General features: G+C 40.4%; 1 protein-coding gene across 2 annotated transcripts in view; it reads left to right on the top strand.

The window, feature by feature from the left end:
- Positions 1 to 23064, top strand: part of GRID2 (glutamate ionotropic receptor delta type subunit 2) — an 845491-nt gene that overhangs the window by 436593 nt on the left and 385834 nt on the right. The window lies entirely within an intron of this gene.

Here is a 23064-nt window from a genome sequence, read left to right as displayed (position 1 = left end):
TTCTGCCATGTGTTTTGAACCTATTTTATCCTTCCATATTGCTTTGATTCTTAATGACATAGAAATCCAAATGGCTCTAAACAGTGGGACTTTTTATTTTTATTTTTTTTAAAAAAAATATGTCGTACAGAAACATTTATTTTGCACACAAATCGAAAATGGAAAGTCAAAGTTATATATATATATATATATATATATATATATATATATATATATATCTCTGCAGAGGCGCAGCTGCTAAATGTTCTAAAGCAGTTAGCAGTATGACATAGGCACCTGCAGAAATGTAAATATCTAACTTTAGCTCATAAAACTCCAGCAAATTCTTTAGTCAAGTGAGATTCTTTTCATATAAGCATGACATACCAGTTGACTAGCACTTTAATAACATCTCTTTTAAAAACAGAACCATAAACAGAACTTTTTGCTCTGCTGCCATAAGTAGGAAATTTAGGCGCTTTACAGACCACCCAAAAAGGGCAGTCTGCCGGCGCCGCCATTTGCTGCGCGGAGGAGCCCCAGTGGCCAAACCATGCGACTCCTCCGCGCAACAAAAAGAAGCTGAAAAAGCGGCTTCTTTTTACACCGTGGAAATGGCACCCCAAAGTGCCAATGGTGCACTGGTGGCGTCATTTCCACCGCACGACGTGCGGACACTAGGAGTCCACGACGTCAAGATGGTGGCACCTGTGTAGAACGAGGGCCACCATTTTGTTTTTCCCCTGCCCGTACTAGGGTTAGGGGTGTCCAGAAAGGACACCCCTTTCTAACCCTAGTACATGCCAAGCACATACTTTTTGCCCGTTTGTAATGGGCCTTAGAGATACAACTCATCCTCTTATCAATACATGATATATTTCTCTGAAAGGCAGTTTGTTTCCTGAGGATTCTTCAACCTTGAACTTAGTCTCTGTGCAGACCAGCCATTAAGGCCTGCCTGGGGGCAGAGTTGGGGGTGTGGTATCCACATGATGCACACCAGGACTCTGCCCCCAGGGTGCAATAATGCCATACACCACACCACACAGCATGTGACATTATGGCACTCCTCTGGTGCTGCGTCCACACGACGTAGCCTCGAAGGAGCACCATAAAGCTGTAGCACTGTGGCTATTGTGCCTTTTGCACGGCGCAAAAAGGAGCCACTTTTTGTGGCTCCTTTTTGCATGCTGCAAAGGTCAGATCAGGGCCATGGCATGTGGTTGCCACAGCCCAGATCTGGCTGTGAAAGGGGCGGCTGGACAGTTTCAAGCTCTTAGGGGCTGTCTGCACAGTTTCAAAGATATCTCATAAAGTACTCTAGGAGTCTTAAACAACTTCTAGTTTCTGAAGATAACTAGTGGGATCCATTAAGCACAATTTCAGAATGCTTTTCACCTTTTGGAAAAATTTATATTCTTAACACAGGAATTAACAAGCACACATTTTGTAGCAAAAACTTCTTGAGTGAGGTGAACAATATGTTATTGTGTTCTTTTTTTGGCAGATGCTTTTTAGAGAATCGATTCAAGCCAACTACTTTCCAAACAGCCCTGCATCTGTTTTAGCTAACAACAATAGCTACCAGTTGAAAATATGTTTGTGGTACGAATATTGGCAGTTCTGCAATAGAGGGGAAAGCCAGAAGGCTTCAGCACACTTTAAATGATACCTTAAAACTGGAAAAATCAGAGTAATATGCTGATAAGACCTGTAACCTGTAACCAGCAATTTGACTGCTTGTTTCAATTCCACACACAAACTGCCCATTTCCTGACCTCTGATCCTCTTCTCCCGTTCCTCCTCTTATCGCTGACCATTTTGGCTCTCATTTTCTATCCATTTTTAGCACTCTGCATAGTTTCTCCCTAAAGCATTCTAGGAATTGTAGTTCTTGACCATGGGCATCTCTCAGAGCACATTTTTCTCCAGCCTCTGCCTTTGAGCCCGCCACTGTATTTTTTTTCCACATTGTACCAGATAGTTTGCTAGTAATATGCATTTTGGGTTAATGATAGACATTGGAAGGAAGAAGTTTGTTGTCCTCTCTCTCTCTTTCTCTCTCTCTCTCTGTCTTTATAATCACAAATGTCATTTTGCTACAAGGTAACCCGATAACCTACAAGTTTCTCATATGTTCATGAGGCCATAGGGGTCCTCAAAGCTAGAGTAGGCCTTGGTTCCAGGATTCCCTGGGTAAGACATTATGATTGAAAAAATAAATTTATGAAGCTGAGCACACACAAGCCCCATTGGTAACACAGCCAGGCCCTCAAACCTGTTTTTATCTCCCTAGCATCTCCTCCTCCTTCATTCTTTTAAAAATATTCAGTCTTCATTGGAAATTCATTGATTTTAATTCATCTATTCCTTTCTCTGCTTCTTTCCCCTTACAGCATTTTGTTGTTGAACCTCAATTCCAGTTGACCTGTATGTGAGCAGGTTGTGTGAATGTCTTGTATTGTGCCAGGCCTTGAAGAAACAGTCTGGAGGTTTAAGCTTGAATCCTGTCAGTAAACCCAACTAGGATGGACATATTGAATGTGTAATTTACATGAATATTGATTTATCACTCAAACATTAATTCAGTGTGTACCAACAGGTTTCAGGTCCTGCAAAATATTTATGTTTTCGTGTAATCTGTAAGTGGATCTTCCATTTCCACTTTTTATTTCAGAACTTCAGCATTTTATTCTGTTTCCTTTATCACATAGTTCTTCCAAGCTGTTGAAGAGGCACTTTCCAATAGAATAGGTTTTTTCTACTGTTAAAAATACACAGTTGCATTTGATTTTGGTAGGCTACACCCAGTAAATTATGAAGTGTTGTTTTCTCTAAAAATAATTAAAAGTAAACACTTGAACTTTCCACATGGGGAAAGAAAAACATTGAAGTTTGAATTTGGTCTCATTGTTCTGAGAATTATCCAATCAATTTGAAATACTCAGCAACATTTTTGTAGCAGTTGGAAAAACTAAGCATGATCTTTCTTTTAACTACACTTATAGATCATGTTCTTATTTCAGTTAGTTTTGGATATTTTGTGAAAACCATGTGTATACACTCTGTCTTGGCAGGAGGAGAAATTACAGGTACAGTCAGTCCTCCACATTTGTGAGGTGTTAGGGATACAAGACCCCCAACAAAAGTTAAAATAAAAAATACAAATACAGAGGAGGAAGGAGCAATTTTTCTTGGAAGGCTCTTCAGGCTTGCAAAATGGGCTGTTAGGGGATGCCCCAGAGGGTGGGGAATAGGAAAAATGTACACCTGGTGGTCAGGCCCTGCTTTCCTGAAGCCTGGGGCTGCCATGTGCACACTACACACCTACACTTTGGGAGGAGGGGGGTTGCAATTGCCACTATGGCAACTGGCTTTGTGAGATGGCTGGTGGCTGCAATCACTGCTCCTGCCAAAGCTTGACACTGTTGTGTGCACATTCACATTACACTCCTGCACTTCAGGAGGATGCAGGGGATTAGCCATAGTTGCTGTGCACACAGTAGCTGGCTTTGGGAGACAAATTTACGTGCATTGTTGGGCCAACAAACTTTCTTGGATGAAGTTCCAAATATTTCTGGGAATATTCAGCTAGATGGATCCAATGCCTGACTTGATAGAGTCCCAATTCCTATGCAAACTAACGACAAGCAGATTTACTATGGCATTCATGTCTTACAGTCCATTTAGTTAGGTGGCAATGTGCAAAGCATTTTAATTTAAGAGAAAAATCTTGAGGTGTATATAATAGTTTATAGACTTCACATCCATAGGAAACACTTCTGCACTAATAGTTTTTTAAGATGAAGCAGTGATAGGGAGGATATAGATGGGCAGAAAGGAGCACTGAGATGCTGCCCCTTTCTGCCGTTAATTGTTGCCGTGCCAACCGCATGGGCGCAGCAACAATCCACCCCAAAAGGGAGCTGCGAAAAGCAGCTCCTTTCCCTGCTGCTGCCAAGGCGGCATTAGTGCCCTGGAGTGGTGCAGTAATGTCTGTTGTGCGCCAGTCCATTTGGACATGGCACACAAGACATATCATCGGCACACGGGGCGTGTGGACACACATGCCCAAAATGGTACCGGGAGAGTGTGGAGCATACGGATGCTCCACATTCCTCAGGCCACCACAAAGTGGCAGCCAGTACCAGGCCTTAGTCTCTTGCAGCATAAAAAGGAGGAAGGGAATGGGGAGGAAAAAGTAATGTAGCAGCACCTTTAAGCCTAACTTATTTTCATTTTAGCACAAGCTTTCATGGATATCAGGTCATCTTTTTAGATGCAGTACAGTATAGATACAGTTCAGATGCAAAACAGTACTGAGGCTTTAATATCACTCTGTACTGCATCTGAAGAAGTGGATAGATATCCACCAAAACTAAAATAAAATTCAGTTAGTCTTAAAGGTGGTACTACATTCTTTTGTTTTCCTCCCTCTCCTTTCTTCCTTTTCATACTTTCTGCACTGATTTTCTGCCAAACAATCATTTGCAGCTGCCACAAAAATCCACTGCAGGCAAGTGTGCATGGAGGAAGGAAGGATATAGTCCCATTTTGTGTATGGCTACAAACATTTTAGCTCTACAGGTACTAATCATGCACTCTAGAATGTGTCCAAAAGATTAATGCTTACCATAAAGTTGCTATTAATGCCTCATAGTATCTGCCTTTCCTATTAATGTATAACAGACAACTAGATTTTCATGAGGCTCTATCATGATGTGAAGCATTGAACTGTAGCTGGCTGGCTGGCCCTTCTCATTGAAGTACCTTCATAACATGGTATGGGTCCTCTTATATATAGTGTACACATCTCATATAGAGTGTATATGGAATTGTTCCTGTTATATAGAATCCTCCTCAACAAGAAGGATAAATATTCCTGTACCAGTTTAACCTTGTTGAAGCCACAGGTTTCTTCTGGTCTCTAGCACGTTTCTGTATTGTTCATAAATCTTTGGTCCCAACTTTTAGTTTTTCTTCTTGGTTTAGTCTTCCCAATTAATTCTCTAATTTGGATTTGTTCTTCAATCATGTACCTTGCTTTGCTCTTTGACCAGATAGTCCTCAGATTCTGACTTGCTCTGCAGACTTGAATCATGGCTTGTTTTTTTGACCTTCCTTCTTGGTTTGTCTTTAGGTTTGACTTGCTGTTTGGTCCTCACCATTGTCTGATCCCACAGCTCAGGGTTTGGATGGCTGATGCACTACTCTAATCCATAGGTTGTTGTTCATCTAGGGTAGAATGATAGTAGCATCCTTTCTTTTCTTAGATTTTCCTGAGATAATTTACTATGTGGAGAAGGTTTGAGCCTTTGACACAAACTATACAGCTCTTTCAGAGTCTGCTTACTCTGTAAGTAATGGCAACCAAGCTCTCTTTCAAGTAACTTAGCAGCCCCATCATCTTCTCATTGAAGAACATCTGATTGACCTCAAAAGTTCTTATGCACAGAATTTGAAAAACACCACAATAAGGAATTTGTTATTGATATGAATACAAAGGAAAAGACTAAAAAAGGGCAGATGAATTAAAAAGTAACATAACAAATACTAAAATCTGAGTCATGCTGTGTTTCCATTCACTCTCACAAGGTTGTTTCCGTTAATGGCCACAAATGTGAAAGGTGTACACTCAATTTATTTTACATGCTTTAAGGTGATTTATTGGAAACATTTTCTATGCTAAGGTAAAAACATGCAGCAATCAATTAATGCACTAAAGAAATTGCTTCTCGCCTTTGAGTTCACATCTGAGTGCATATCTCAATCTTCTGTTAGATCTCAAATTCTAAATTCACCCAAAGTAATACATGGTGCTTTTAAAAACATAGTCCTCTCTTGCTTCAGCATTTGCAATGCTCCTCTTCAAGACTTTTCACATTTGAAAGTTTTCATATATATTTAGGTCAATGGTTTTCAGGTTGGCATAACATGGAATTCTGACATGCCTCATCAGGCTGCCAAGAAGGTTCCAGTAATTATACTGGGTTACTGAAGCACAGGACTTCAAGGTCACATCTTGACTGAGTCTATATCCTTGAAACAAAGAAGGGAGAGAAAGGATAGGTAGCTCTTGTGTTTTGTGACAAGCCCGATGAGGCTCACAGCAAATATTTTGGACTGACTCTCCTTGAGTCCTAGCCACCATAGCTAGTCATAGGAGGCACCATTTCTCAGCTGCATTACAGATAACATTTTAGATCCACATTTTTCTTCAATTTAACTTCTTGTGCACACTGTTAATTAAATAATAAAGTTGCTGGAATTATAGGTTGTAATTTATTGATTGATTATCTGGCTATATTTTCATATTTGACTCCAGCAATTCCTAAGGAAAAAAACTGGTTTTGTAAGGCATGATTGTGTATGGAACATCATGTCTTAGCAGTAGCCATGGAAAGACTATTCAAAAATATTTGAAAAATCATCAAGATACATATTTTTGAAACGTTAAGAATTTCTAGCTGTTACCATATCTTCCTGCTGCAACGGAATGTCTGCAAACCTGCCACATTTGAAGAATCACTAAAAGGATGTGCAAATGCTTGATAGATTTCTGCACCAAATGTCTTTGGTGTAAAGATCTCTCTCCATCTGTCTTTCTCCTGCTAGAATATTTCCAACAGCTGGCCAGCTAATTGTGATGAAAATTGGTACAACATTTGCAACCACTTTTACTGCAGATATTATGGGTACAGTCCAGTGGGAGTTTCACTTTGTAAGCCCTCCTGACTTGTGCACGGGATTTGCCTGTGTGAATCCATTGAAATTCAGTGTGACTTAAACTGGAGATGTTTAACACTGGTCTCCAGAGTCATAGTCCAATGCTCAAATTACCACATCAATGAAATGTTAAAATATGAATATACATGAATGTGCAAATGAAAACACACACATTGAATAACCAATATATTGTTATTCATATACTACATTGTATGGGGGGGAGGAGTGGGCAGGGATGCCTCATGTAGATATAAAAATTTTGAGTACCTCTGTATTACTGCAATCCTGAGTTTATTCCCACTGGTAGAAGCATTCCTTGAGCAAATGCCTCCAGTTATGGGATACCAATGGAAAGGGACTTAGGTCCGTTACAGACCACCCAAAAGGGGTGGTCTCGGGCCGCTGCTGGTTGCAGCGTGGAGGAGTCGCAGCAGCCAAACCGCGCGACTCCTCCACTCTGCAACGAAGGAGCACGAAAATCGTGCTCCTTCCGGCAACCCGGAAGAGACGCCGCAAGTGCCAAAGCGCACACTCGTGGCGTCATTTCTGGGCCGCGATGTGCGGACGCAGAGCGTCTGCTACGTCAAAATGGCAGTGGCCATGTGGAACGGCCACCGCCATTTGTTACGGACTCTGTCCATAATAGGGTAAGGGGCGTCCCATTTTTCAAAATGGGACGTCCTAAGGACGTCCCTTATGGCGGTGTGTAACGTGCAGTACTTTGCAAATTTGTCCTTCCCCTTGAAGTACCACGAGCCTTCTAAAAATAATCTCCATGCATGGCAGACAGAGATAGTTGTTAAACAAAAAGAGTTTTGACAGTTGGAAAAATGGCTTAAAGGCATATTCTTGCTTGGTATGGCAATATGTTTTTCATGTTGCAGCTGTTATGCACAGTTTTTGGAGTTAGCACAGGTGATGTAGGAGATGTAAGTTAGAACCACAGGTTCAAGTGGAAGTCCTTCCCCATGATATCATGAGCATAATGGGCATTTTTACATTGGTAGCACAGATGTAATGGGTGACTGGCACCATATAAAGTAATCCATCTTAAATTGTTGGGGTATCTATCTTATCTGGATTTAATTTTATCAGAACAGTGTGGAAACAGTGTTTTCAACAACAGTGTTGAAAATCTACCTTGTTACCAAAGAGATGTTGCACTCTCATGGTAACTAAGGCAAATGTTCAAAAGAGTACTGCAAATGTATCGTACTTGTACTTATATCAGTGGGTTCCTTCATCAGTCTGGCTGTCTTATCATCTGCTCAAACATTCCTGCTGAACTCTCCTATAAACTGTCTGGTGATAATCCTATTGAGACCATAGTACTGTGCCATGATAACTTCAGGGCTAGGGAGGGAACAAAAGCATTCCGGTTGGTATGGGGAGAGCAGGCCTGTGTGCATATATCTTGTTGATATTGTGTAATCTGAGAGAACATGTATATAATGAAGTCTCAGAGATGTCCTTTGTGCAAGCTACCCAAAACCCCAACTGATCCAACTGACCACCTGTACAAACATGAAGCTTCAACAGGCTTCTAACCTGTGTTTTCTACTTCTGTTGCTCACTCATATCTCCAGCTTCCTAGGATTGGCAATCCAGTGATGGAGATTTGTAACTGGAGATACCACCTCTAACAACTTCACTAACATATCTCAAGTTACAGAAGCCGTTGCCACCCACGTTGTGTGCCAAAGAACATTGTGGTAACTTCTAGAGTCATAGAATTATGGAATTATAAAGTTGGAAGGACACCAGCAGGTAGCTATCCAGCCTGTTTTTGAAGACATCAAGTGAAATTGACCCTATCACTCGCTATGCAATTTATCCGGTTATTGAATTTCTCAGGTTGTCATGAAGTTCCTTCTAATGTTCAATTGAAATTTGCTCTCCTATAACTTCAAACCACTTGACCTGGTCCTACTCTCTGGAGCAGCAGAGGCCTACCCCCTCTTCTCTGTGACAGCTCTTCAGGTACAGTCATACCTCAACATTCACAGATTTAACACTCACAATTTCAATCATTCTCAAGGTCAAGGCCACCACATGAATGCACACTCCTCCTCCTCTTCCCTCCTGAGCTTTCCCCCTTCAGAGGAAAAAAAAGCCCAGAAAGGAGGGAGCAGCCAGGAAGGGTATACGCACCAAGCCCATCCCTTTTCAGGATCCTGCAGCGGCTTAAATGAACACACTGCATGGGTGCATCTGATTGCCAGCACATTTCTGATAAAGCTTCCTCAACCTTTGAAGTCACTTCCTTTCAGCTCGACACTGACTGAAGGTAGGCACGGTCCCTTGATCCTCCTCCATGTCCAAAGGCTCTGCCACCAGGAGACTTGGCTGCTGAGCCACCTGAGAGGCCACAGGATCCGCGGGAGTGAGCACAGCAGAGCTAGGGCTGGGCACAGGCTTCACTACTGTAGGCTTAGATCCCAGGGGAGGCTCTGGCTCATCTTCTGAGTCCTCCGAGTCCTCCCCCAAGCTTGGCAAGACAATACCCTTGACTTGTAATATTCCAATCATGGAAGCTTCCCATCAAGTCTCTGTTATGCATCTAAAGTCACATTTACCTTCCTGCACTATTACTTTGAGCTCATCTTGTTTGTTTCCCAAACTTTGTGCATTCATATTTAGATATTTGAAGCTTTGTTTGTTATCTCCTATTAATTTACTGTCAGGTTTTTCTGTGGATCCTATTGTCTCCCTAAGCTATTCTCTAGAATTCACATTCTTGTTTTTATAGCATGCCTTTGGACTGATATTTGAGCTGTCATCTCCAACCCCACAACAATTCAGTTTAAATCCCTCTTGATCAGACTTGCCATGCCACTATCAAAGACATTCTTCCCAGTCTTTGCAAAGTGCAGCTCATCTGTAGCCAGCAGGCCACTGTCTAAGAAGCAAATACAATGTTCCCAGAAGCCAAACCTCTCCTATCTACACCATATACATAGCTAGTCATTCATTTTTAGCATCTTTAGCATCTGTATAATTCTCTATCCTCCATTGGCAGAACTGAGAAGAATACCATCTGTGCCTCAAATACCTTCATCTTCTTGCCCCAAGCATCATAGTTAGAGGTGATCTCTTTTCAAAGACATTCTTGGCCATGTCATTGGTACCTAAATGAATAAGGAAGTGCAGACTGATCTGTGTTCTTGGTGAGTTTTGTCAGGCTATCAATGACATTCCAGATGCATGCACCAGGAAAACAGCACACTTCCCAGTTCATTTTGCCAAGCTGGCAGACAGGTGCCTCTGTACCCATGATCGAAGAGTACCCAATAACAAGCATCTTTCTTTTCTTCTGGTTGAGTGTCAGGGTTACCTTGACTCTTTCCTTGGCATACAGTATCCCTTGTTGCCGATTTCCTCTTTCAGTATCTACATTGCTGCTATCCTCCTGAAGATGAAAACTCATCTTTGGTGCTACTGTTTGCTTGCTGTGGATTGTGAGTGTCTTACAATTGGCCACCTGCTTTATGGTGTGCAGATCTGTGATGACTATTTCATGTAAAATTTAGAACAGAATGGCAAATCTGTCTCTTTTGTTGACATATCTGGTGGAAAATTTGTTTCCAGAGATCTGGGTGTTGTTGGATTTTTTTTTTTTTTTAATTTCTCTTACCTGGTGCTTGTCCAAATTAGATAAGACTTCCTTTTTGGATGAAAATGGAGACTTATTTGGATTGCCTTCTGCTAGCTGACTGACTGGTTTAATATAGAAAGTATTCATGTGAATTTAATGTCAACATCCTGTCTTTCAAAATAAACTAGAGAAAAAGACTTTGGACAATGAGCGTAATGGAAGAGTGAAAAAGTGAGAGTCTAGAGGCTTTCTCAAGGGGCAGATAATTTATGCAACACATGGAATAAATTTGTATCCTACAAAAAATCACAACAAAGATACACTAATTCCTCTATAAATGCATGGAATGCAATTGAATGACTTATTATATGGGAACAATTATAAAAGAGAAGACTCCTATATATTTCCACACTATTATCACTGGAAGGTTATTTTGAGCATAATACACAATGCACACTAACCTTCCCACCAAACTGGTATTGTAATACCACCCCAGCTGTGAAACTCTCTCCCAAGCTATGCCAAGCTGGCTCTATCCCACTTGAGATTCCAGTGGACAGCCAAGGTTGTATAATTTTCCATGGCCTGCAGAATTTAGAGCCATGGTGGCTTTTTGGATTATTTTATTTTGTGGGTTTTAAAAATGGATTGTTTGTTTGTTCATATGTTTGTTTAAAAAAGTTGTTTTGATATGACTTACAAAACAAAATTGCTATCTTAGAAGCCCTGGAGAACAGAGGAACAATAAAAATGGATATAAATCTTGTAAGTATTTTATACATATCTATAGGTGCTATACAGACCGGTGAAAGTGCCGGCCTGCATACACTCTAGGGTTGCCTCAGGGTGCTGCTTATATATGCCTCGCAACCCTAGTACGTAATCTGTACATCAAAATGGCAGCACCCAGTGCATAGGGGCGCTGCCATTTTGATGTGGCTGACGCTTAGCATCCACACATCCCAGCACCATTGTGACACCGCAAGTGCGCCATTGGCGCATTGTGGCATCACAATGGTGCCACATAAAGAATCTGGTTTTTAAAGGTTCTTTTTGCTCTGCAGGGAAGCATCGCAGTCTGGAGGCTGCGGCTTCCCTGCGGAGCAAACTAGGGCGGCCGGAGACCACCCGCTTTGGGCGGTCTCTATCCCACCTTAGTATCTTGTAAACTGTTACATTTTATGATATTAATAAAATAACAACAAAATAATAACAAAATAATATATGAAACTTGGGCAGAGAAGAAAACTTACAAGAAGAGAATCAACTCTTTTGAAATGTGATGATGAATTAGAGTTGTATGGGTACCATGGACAGCCAAAATGAAAAGCAAGTGAGTTGTGGAGCAAACCAAGCCAAGAAACCAGAATGACAAAACTGAGGCTATCAATAACCTTGAACTAAAACCCGAAGACATACTAATCGTCTTTGATAATGGACACCATGACACTTATCCGACAAATTTTTCCAGAAGACATCACAGCCCTGTTCAAACATTGCCTCACCACAAGCTATTTACAGTTTGACAATGGACTCTACAAGCAGAGAGGTGGGGTAGCAATGAGAAGCCCTCTAAGCCCTGTGATAGCAAACTTTTACATGGAACACTTTGAAAAGCAAGCCCTGGAAACAGCACTAAAAAAGCCAACAACTTGGTTCAGATATGTGGATGACACTTTCACCTTTTGGAGCCATGGAGAAGAAGATATGGCCATGTTCCTGAACCATCTAAACAACATCCACCCTAACATCCAATTCACTATGGAAAAGGAAAAGGAAGGAACACTGCCCTGGTGGCGCAGTGGTTAAATGCCTGTACTGCAGCCATTCACTCGAAACCACAAGGTTGTGAGTTCAAGACCAGCAAAAGGGCCCAAGCTCAACGCAGGCTTGCATCCTTCCGAGGTCACTAAAATGAGTACCCAGACTGCTGGGGGCAAATTAGCTTACTTGCTAATTAGCTTACTTGCTGTTCACCGCTATGATCTTTGGAATAGTGGTATATAAATAAAACAAATTATTATTATTATTATTATTATTATTGGATGTCCTAGTTATCCACAAACCGAATCAACATTTGGGTCACACAGTATACAGAAAACCTACACATACAGACAGATACTTGCACAAGAACTCCAACCATCACCCAGGACAAAAAAGAAGCACAATCAAAACACTGGTAGACCGGGCAAAATGCATCTGCGACCCCCATTTCTTGGAAGATGTTGAAGCACCTAGACCAGGCACTACAGGCAAATGGTTATTCCAGCTCAGACATCAGAAGGGCTGCCAGACCCAGAAAAACCCAGAGGAGTGAAGACAAGCAACCACCCAAAGGGAAGGTATTTCTACTATACATCAAAGGAGTCATAGACAGAATAGGCAAAGTGGTGAAGAAGCACAACCTCCAAATGTTTTATAAACCGACCAAGAAAATCCAGCAAATGCTATGCTCAGCAAAGGACAAGAGAGACCCTCTCACAGCCGCAGGAGTTTGCTGCATACCATGCAGCTGCGGACAAGTCTACATAGGGACCACCAAACGCAGTGTGCAAACACAAATCAAGGAACATCAGAGACACCGCAGACTGGGTCAGCCAGAAAAATCAGCAGGAGCAGAACATATTACAAACCATGAAATTCTGGACCATGCCAACAACTATCAAGTCAGAATGCACAGGGAAGCCATTGAAATCCACAAAAACATGGACAACTTCAACAGGAAAGAAGAAACCCTCAAAGTAAATAAAGTTTGGCTACCAGTCCTGAAGGACACCAAAACCAGGACTCAGCAATGCAAATGAGAAATCAATCAGGGTCAGAGGCTTTCCCAGCAAACAATGATCACCAGTTAGCAAACACTAATCCTCTTTTACATATCCCCCTACCCTGAGGAGGCCATCAACAACAGAACAATACACATATTAACATGGGAATCACTCTTCCTCACCCAGGGTCACACAGTATATATATATATATACCCACTTTCTTACAGGTTAGCATTCTCTGAAGATGCCAGCCACAGAGGCTGGTGAAAGGTTAGGAATAAGCTGTTATAGAACATGCCCACATAGCCGGAAAAACCTACAAAGTCTAAGGATAACATACTTTGGACATATAAGGAAATGCCATGAATCACTGGCAACAAAATCTATGCTGCTCAAACAAGTGGAAGGCAATAAGTAAAGAAGTCAACCCTATTACAGGTAGATTGATTTAGGTCCAAAACACACTTCAGAAATAATCCAGTTTGAGATGGCTTTAACTGTCTTGGGTACTGTAGTTTTGTGAGACATTTATCTTCTCTGGTGCCACAATAAACTACACTTCCCAGGGCTCCCTAACATTCAGCCAGGGCAGTTAAAGTGGTCTCAAACTGGATTATTTCTGCTGTGTGTTCTGGATCTAAATCAAGGGAGCCACTGTCCTGAACTTGCAAGTTCTGAGCAATGCTACCAATAATAGGATCTCTTGGAAGATTCTCATCCATAGGATCCCCATGGATAAAAGCTGATTTAACAGTACATAACATCAACACAAATAAGTTAAGTAGATAAATGAATTTTCACATACAATCCTCCTGTTCATATGTTCACATTTATTGTAAGATTATTTAGAAATATTTAGAAGTACTTGAGTTCGGTTAAGGCTCCTATGTGAGCCTATTTGAGATTTCAAAAATAATGAATAAAATAAAACGTTTATACCCTGCTTTTTGTAAAAACAATCAAAGCGGCTTACAATATTAAAATAATACACAATATATACAAAATACCCCCCCTTAAAAAGAATTAAACAGTTTAAGGTTAAAATTACATGAACAATTAATACAATAATGGTGGGCAGAGTCATCAGATATATGTGGGGAGGTCGCTACATGGCTGAGTAATTTATTCTGGGAAGGCCTGCTGGAAGAGATCCGTCTTAACAGCTTTCTTGAAGCTATCAGATTGGTGATTTGATGGATCTCATCCAGCAGGCCAGGAGTGGTTGCAGAAAAAGCCCTCTGGGAGGTCGCAGCCAATCTAATCCTTATAGGCTGCAGTAAATTCCTCCCAGAGGACCTGAGAGCATGGAAATAGATGATCCTTTAAATAAGTTGAACCCAAGTCATGTAGGGCTTTAAAGGTGATAACCAACACCTTGTACTGTGCCCGAGATATGTGGGGAAAGGCTTTCTCCCAGTCCCACCACCTTCACTGGCAAATTTGGTGAGGACACAGGAGAAAGCCTACTTGGTAGCTGCTCCCAAGTTGTGGAACTCTCTTTTTCAGGAGGCCTGATTGGCCCCCTCCTGCTGTCTTTTTATTTAGGGAGTCATTTGGTTTTTAATACATTGTGGCAGATGAAGATTTTAATAGTGGGGGAGTGTTATGTTAAGAATGGCTGCATGTGCAATACTACGTCACACTCTTCTTTTATCTTGCATATTTATGTTACTTTTTCTAATATGTGCCTGCAAGTCTTGGGATATAAAACAAACAAAAAACAAATAAACACTTGTTGATTCTGGGATACATGTGGTCTTTACAAAGTTGAATCAGTAGCATACAAATCTAGAAGAAGGATAGAAGTCAAGATATGAAATCAAGAGACCAAGAAGAGTGAGGTCAAATAAACATGCTTGGATGACAGAATATTTTGATTCTGTGTGAAAGATGAAGATAAAAGGGGCCAGTGGGAACATCAGGAGTCAGGAAACAAGCACCATACCAGGGAATCACAAGATGGAAAAATGCTCAGAACAGAGGGAGCTTATGAAATAAAGAGCAGCAGATTTGACACACATGAAATGTAAGAAATTGATACAACATAAATTGCAAGTTTTCCATGTAATGTGTTAGTTGGACTTGCAAGCTGAATCCATTAGGAATTTACCCATATAATGCATTTATTTGTCACATTTGTATTTTTGCATTATTAGAAGTGGTGGTATATAAAAAGGGAAGAAAAATATAATTTTAAAAATATTTAATTGTACAACTAAAAATGTCATGTGTGAAGGCAACAGCAAGAGATTCCTCCAACCTCAGAAATGGAATACAACCCCCAAAACATGCAATTCTTTTTTCTTCCTTGGTCAGAGAGACTAAAATATCTATGGCTTGATGTGATCAGTCATTGGCTTTTACCTAGCAGCAGTTGAAGCAGGATTTGTACTTCCTAAACTCTGAACAACAGATAAGTATTGAATACTATGCATCACAGTAAGGAATTCAATAAGTACTTGGCAATTATGGAGCTTGATGTTGGTATAGCCTTTGATCACTTAAACTGGTGTTTTATGAAATGAATACTGGAACAAGCAAGTTTTATATCTGGATTAGAGATGGTATTAGATTATAGCCTTCTAAAAAGGGATAAAATCTCAGTAAAGGAATAGATTCAGTTATTCAAGGAAAGAAATTCAAGGAAAGACTGCCCATCCAAAAAATAAACACAAAAACAAATTTTAGCACTCAGTGAGACAAAACCAAAAGGCTAAATTCAATTTGTGTTTGTGTGTGTTTGTGTGGCCGCACGTGCACACCTTCAAATCACCTGTGGCAACCCAATGAATTTCATAGGGTTTTCTCAGGTCAGGAATACTCAGAGATAGATTTCCATTTCCTTCATCTTAAATATAGCCTATAGCACCTGCTAAATGTACACCATTGAATCAGTGGGTTATGAATAAGTGTCAACTAATCCTTTTTGTTCAGTGAAGCTACTCAGATTAGTCTAGCTGGGATTTGAAACTGGATTTAACTCTCAATTTGTAAAAACAAAAACAAACAAACAAACAAACCCAAAAGTGCAAATCAAAATGATAAAATATACTGCTTTCTCCCAATCACTATCATATTTAGTAAAGGAACAATTTGGGTCTTGATATCAATCTTATTTAAAAGTATAGGAGATTCTCCATATTCAAACTAAATTATATAGTTGACCATTTTTATAAGGTCATCATATTAAATCGACTATGTGTGAGTCATGTGTGCCCTAGGGTGCATATATGAAGATGAGCAAAATAAGATTTTTACCACCTCCAAATAATTTTCCCCATCTGTCTATTTCTAGCATTGCAGCAAGTGAAACACTAAAAATTGTTAACACATAGAAATATTATACAGTGGGCCCTCCCTCACCTGACCCCGCCGCATAGGGGAAATAATGAGGCTTGTGCCTGCGGTGTGCCGTGGTGCATGCACCACAGATGTACACCCCATTACTTCTTCCGGGGCGCATCAGGGCTTTTTTCCATCATGGCTTTCAGCATATGTTAAAAGCCGTGTATGTCACACCCGCATATGACGTGGGCACACTGTATTTGCTGTGTTCACATTTCCTGGATGCCTTTGACTACTCCTTTTCCTTTGATCCCTAAACTGTATTTATGTATGTTCCAGGGAAGTTTTAAGTTACTATACTGCTAGCAATCTGGGGATTGAAGGGAAAAAATCATTTTGGAAGGGCAGAATTCTTATTGTGTGAGCAATGTTGTCAGTTTGCCCATAACTATACCCCTGTGTGTGTCATAGGTACAAATTATTGGCATGTGACAGGAAAGAAAATGGATGTTTGTTTTGTTTCTCAGTTCACTTTTGTTGCTCAGAGCTTTATTTCTTAAAATCACATTCATTTTCTTTTTCACTCACTTTGTCATTTCCATTTGTTTTAAATTTCATTGGGAGATCCAGCTGTTCTCTAATTATTTGTAACTTGACATAAATTGACATATATTATTTAGGCATTCCACAAAATTTCTACTAAAGAGTCAGGGCTGCCAAACTTCAAGAGAAATGGGTCCTTGTTTTATAAGCAAATATGAAAAGTACATTCGCTGCACAGTCCAACAATGTTTTCATTGGGAGACCAAGGTGTTCTCATATTCTTGTGAAATTGTTGATAGGAAGGAAAATTAGTCCTATTTTAAAAACAATTTTAAAAGGAATATCGGGGTGGGGAGGAATCTAACCCTATGGAGGAATGTAAACCTTCCTAAGTTCTATTCCAACATGCTAGCATAAATAATGTTACCATTTTCCTCCTTACTGTGAAAAAGTCATCAAATATTATATTTTAATGTTTTTAATTTATTGTATTTTTAACTTAGAAAACAGTCTTCTTATTTGCACAAGGAGCTGGGTGTGTTTCGCCTTGGGAAGAAAATGTTAAGAAGTGACATGACAGCCATGCTTAAATATTTGAAGGGTTGTCATACTGAGGATGGAGCATTCATGGAGCACTAAATTCAAACTGGAGGGAAAGAGATTCCGCCTGAACATTAGACAGAGCCTCCTGATAGTAAGAGCTGTTTAATCATGGAACATGCTGCATAGGAGAGTGTTGGAATCCGGTGATGTTTCTTGCGGGGGAGGCATTCAAAGGATATGGACTGCACCAGGTGACCCTCCCTGGACGGGTGTACACCCATTAGTGTGGCACATGAAGTGGGGCAGGCGTGGCTTCTGGGAGAGCAAGAAAGGATGTTGTATCCTTTTCTCATTTGTTCAGCAGCAGTATGAGACCCAAAACAGCCATCTGGGTCTGTAGCACTGGCCCCTACAGCAATGGGTGCTGCTGGGATGGGTGCTGCCTTTCATTTGGGACCCTGAGCAACCACCCTGGAGTATCATTATCCACAGATGGAGAGTGATAACAAAGGAGACAGAGCTTTCCTGATCCCTCCCCTCACATGTTAATTTTATCCAGAACCCCTGAATAAAGCAAATGTATTATGTACCTTCACCATCTTGATACATTGAACAGCCTCAATCTGTAGCCAACTCAGAACTATAGAATGCAGTTCCATTCTTTACTGCAGATATTTATAAGAATTTAATACAAAGCACCTCAACTGTCTTTGAAATACTGACTACACAATAACCACTCCAAAAGCACATCTTCAATTCCCTGGTTATGTAGTATACTTGAAGCTAAGCCTTTATTGTGCACTTGTAAAACCAGCCAAAGGAAAAATACAAAGCAGTATTTATTTATTTGTTTGTTTGTTTGTTTGTTTGTTTGTTTAAATGAAGTTAAGAGGTGAAATTTACTAAGTAGAGTGTGTGGTAGTGGGGTGTTTGTCCTGCTAATGATGGGACCCATAAAACCTCCACTTGTGATCCTTCCCAGACAACACTCCCCTCTTCAGATTACCATTTTCATTTGCTGAGTCCTGATTTTGTTGTTTTTCAGACTGGTAGCCAAATTTTGTTCACTTTAAGGGTTTCTTCTTTCCTGTTAAAGTTGTCCAGGTGTTTGTTATTTTACATTCATTTTAAATTTTACATTTCTATTCTATTTTATTTTACATGTTCATAAATGTCAGACCTGTTCAGTTTTTGCATTCATCTGTGATTATGTGGGTTTCGTTGGTTTTTTTTTCTTTTACTAAAAACTAGATTTAAAATGTAGTTTTCCTCTAGTGTGAACAATTAGCCATATATTCCTTTGAAAATATGAGCTTCAAATATATCTAGATGTATTTAAGCTGCAAAGAACCATTTTGCAGCTTCTGGGCAATTGCAAAAACTGGTGAATGGCATATTAGTTTGAGAGGTGCTATCATTATCCCTGATGGACTCAGAATTTGCTGTGGTAGAATCCCACTAACATTCATATTTACAACATGTTGATGCCAAGAAAGATGAGAACTTGGCACACAGATGCTATAGCATGTGGTGGCATCTTGGTTGTCATATAATAAGCCTGGTCATCCAAGAGAAAGTCTTAAGTTTACAGAACTGCCTTGTGACATACAAATTGGCTTATGCTGGGAGCACGGAAGATGTAGAAAAGAGAAAATGAGGAAAAGCAACACAACAACATTTTAAAAAAAATTCTTTGAAAGATTATTTTCTTTTGTGAATCCAAGGCAGTATTTTGATTTGTTTGATTAATTTCATTGGTAACTCTGTCTGTTTGAGTATCTATCTGTCTGTGACAACTTGTGCACATGTTTCCCATTAGGAAACAGAGATTAATGCTGCTTCTCAGGCCTATTGCCTGTGGTGACAATAGCTTTGTCAGTTTGGTTTCTAGTGTGCAAGAATGCACTTTATGAATTGGAAACTGATTCCTCCACTGAGATATTCAAGGTATGGAAGCAGAGACAAAGAGTCAATCTTGCTGTGGAGCCAGCAGGTATCCATAGTGCAGATAGGTGGCTAACATGTCAACAGTATAATAAAACAGCAACTGAGAGGAAAAAGAAAAAGACAGAGATACGCTCCTGAGAATCCAGGCAGAAGCCCTGGAGGGAACTGAATGAAACTCTTCTGATTCTTAACTTTGCATCAAACAATGCATTTTTTTTCTTTCATTCTCCTGATTCCAGGTTAGCTAAACCAGCCTTCATCTTCTTGATTTCATTCTCCTACTGTTCCTGAGAGCATACACCCAGCCTTTTTCTTGGGCCACAGGCAAATAGGCAGACAAGTAAAGTTTCTGTTGTACAGCTGGATTCCTCTATTTTGTTTTGCTTGATCTCAGTTCTGTTTGCCTCACAGATCGTTTCATTGAATTGATGTCCGAATCTCATCTCTGGTAACTGTTCTGTCTTTAGGGAAAAAGAAGGTGTTGATTGATACAAGTACAAAGAATGGACAATGACCCACTCATTGGTCTGTGAGATAACATAGGCCTCAACGACATTTGCTAGTGGTTCTGGAACAAAAGATGCTTAATGATCTTCCAATTGGAAAGGCTGAGCTTGGTTTGCAAGCAAAGAGGCATTTCTTGCAACAACACAGAGAGTAGGTGTTTAGATAAAGGTTATTTCAGCATTTTAAACCCTCCTTCTCTGCTATGGGGGAAAAAAACACCAACAGACAGGCGCATATGTGACCACATTCTGATAACCTGTGCCTCTTTGTCAAGCAATACTAACATGGTGAGTTCTGTGATGTTGTGTGGTGGCTGTGTTGTGTTGAAAAGAATTTGATTCTTCTCAAAAAATAAAAGGAGATTTTTATTCCAAACAATGCTCAGATCATATCACACACTGTTGTAAAGGAAAAGGCATATCAGTTGCTACTGTGTGCCCAATAATGTTGTCACAGTTCTGTAATCTGGCCTATGTCAGAGCCATTCAGTATTTCTGGCATGACGAAACATTGACATTGTTTTTCTGAGGCTTACTATTTTGAACAGACAACTGCAGCCTGTAGCAAAGTTGTAACAAATGTGGGTTTAGCAACTTAGCCCAAGAACAGGGATTCTTTTGGGGGTTGGACTGAGAGGACTGTGGAGCAACAGTTGTGAAATCACAATTTGGTCTCAACACTGATATCTTTGGATGGGCAAATGTAATACATAAATATTACTCCACATACACACGATGCTTAGCTACTAAACCTGATAAGCTCCCAGATATTTGAAAACTCTGGACTGAAGAGTCAAAGGGGTAGAGTTCAATGGCAACATCCTGAAATAGTAGAAAAGACTTCAACTTCAAGATGTCTCAGTGGGCAAAGTAGAGTTATCACTCATTGTTGTGATGCTTGGGGCTTGCATGTGTGATAGCTACACTCTACTTAGCCACCAACTGTGCACAACTCTGACACAAAGCGTAAGCAGACCCAACATGATGTATGAGTCTGGACAATTGGACAATTACATGGAGGAACTGAGGACACATATGCTGACTCCTTACCTTTGTTTCCTATGTTTGTGAGCAAAGGTTCTCATAAAGTCATGGGCAAGAAAATATTATATATGGCACGGTACAGACCGCTGAAAAAGGGCGGCCTGCTGGTGCTTGTTTTTCCGCCGGAGGGAAGTCTCAGCCGCCAAACCACAAGGCTTCCCGCCTGCGGAAAAAGAACCCACAAAAAGCGAGTTCTTTTGAAACTGTGGCGGCGGTGTAACAAGTGCACCAATGGCTATAAAAATAACAAAATGTCATTGGCAACTAAAAGACTAACAAGGTGGATTTTCCATAAACTTTTGTGGATGCCAATGTACTTTATTATGTTATAGACTGAGCACCCTATTTGGCATAATTATTTTGCAAATTTAAGGCCTTGAAATGAGTTGTGAGATTGCATGTGTACTCTAGTACAGAGTTCAAAAAGGGGAAACCAGTGATAACGTTAGAAGCTAAATGTCTATATTATTGTATTGTTCTTTTAATGTTGTGAGCCACTTTGGGTCCCAGTTCTGGGAAAATGTGGGATATAATTAGATATAATAAAATAATAATAACTAGTAGCACATGCTTGAGACACCAGACCTTACCACACAGGGCTCCTGAGACACAATGGGAATGGTCCAAAAGGTCACTCATTCCGTTCCATTCCCAATCTGCCCCAGAGCACTGCAATTTTAAGAACTGTTGTGAACAGTTCTCAAAAAATCACCCCCTCTGGGATGGATTGGGAACAGAATGAGTGAGGGACTTCTGTGTGCAGTAAAATGTATCCCCCACTCATTCCTTGCTCTTTCCAGGCCACTTCCGTTCCATTCTCGTCGCGTTCTATGGAGTCCAGGTGTAGTAAGGATCTCCATTTCTGGGCATGGAGACAGTCATACCAAAATAGCCATATAACCAGTCTTAGAAAGACTTAAGTCCTTAGAACAACCTAGATATATGTCATTACCAGACTCATCTGAGTAATGCCCAATGACATATAACTAGATGTAGAATTCTGGCATCCCACAGCTTGTGAAAACAAGGCACACTAAGAGTTTATCTCCTAAAGCAACAGGTGAAGTAGAAAGAGTCACTGGCAGGAAGCCATATCTAACCCAGTATTTCTCCCTAAATGGAATAAATTAATGTGTGCTATGGAAATTTGTCTATAAATAAATAAATGATGGTAGCGGAGAGTATAAAAGCTTGTCTATGAGAGACAGAGGAAACCAGTTTGCCACTGCTTCCACTATGTAAAAACACAGCTGTTCCTAACAGCTGCTCTTAAAATGCTGGTCCTAGGTTGAGTATCACACACTTAAAATGTTGGGGAGAGAGAGAGAGAGAGAGATTCTCCTCACTAGACAATATACTAACCTCATCGGATAGATAAAGGCTTGTTATAGATATGTAACAGATATCTGTTCAGATTTCAATAAAATTCTTCAACTGATGATATTGTATGATTCCTTACCAGTATAGATGCAATGCAGTGTAGTGCAGTGCCTGTTTTATGAAAGAAACAGCAGATGCCTTAATTTTCAATATGTAGCTGAAGTTTTAAGGTGATATTTCTGTACACGGCATGGTTTCCTTCACAGAAGCCTATTAGCACTGTATAACAAGTGGCAGCTATTGTTAGGCCTCACCTGGAATACTGTGTCCAGTTCTGAGTACAACAATTCAAAAAGGATGTTGACAAGATGGAGCATGTGCAAAGGAGGGCAACTAAAATGGTAAATGGTCTGGAAACCATGCCCTATATGAGGAGTGACTTAGGGAGCTGGATATGTTTAGCTTGGAGAAGAAATGGGTCATATGATAGCCCTGTTTATTTGAAGTGATGTCATATTCAGGATGGAGCAAGCTTGTTTTCTGCTTCTTCAGAGAATAGGACCCAGAACAATGGATACAGGAAAAAAGAGTCCACCTCAACATTAGGAGGAATTTCCTGACAGTAAGAGCTGTTTGACAGTAGAACACACTCCCTCAGAGTGGAGTAGAGTCTCCTACTTTGGAGGTTTTTAAACAGACTGGATGGCCATCTGTTAGGAGTGCTTTGCTTGTGAGTTCCTGCATGGCAGGGGGTTGGACTAGATGGCCTTAGTGGTCTCTTCCAACTCTATGATTCTATAAATAAAGG

The sequence above is a fragment of the Sceloporus undulatus genome, chromosome 5 (assembly GCF_019175285.1).
Source record: "Sceloporus undulatus isolate JIND9_A2432 ecotype Alabama chromosome 5, SceUnd_v1.1, whole genome shotgun sequence".
NCBI classification, from domain to species: Eukaryota; Metazoa; Chordata; class Lepidosauria; order Squamata; family Phrynosomatidae; genus Sceloporus; species Sceloporus undulatus.
Note: the sequence above shows the minus strand (reverse complement) of the source record. Positions and strands in the feature narration are given on the sequence as shown.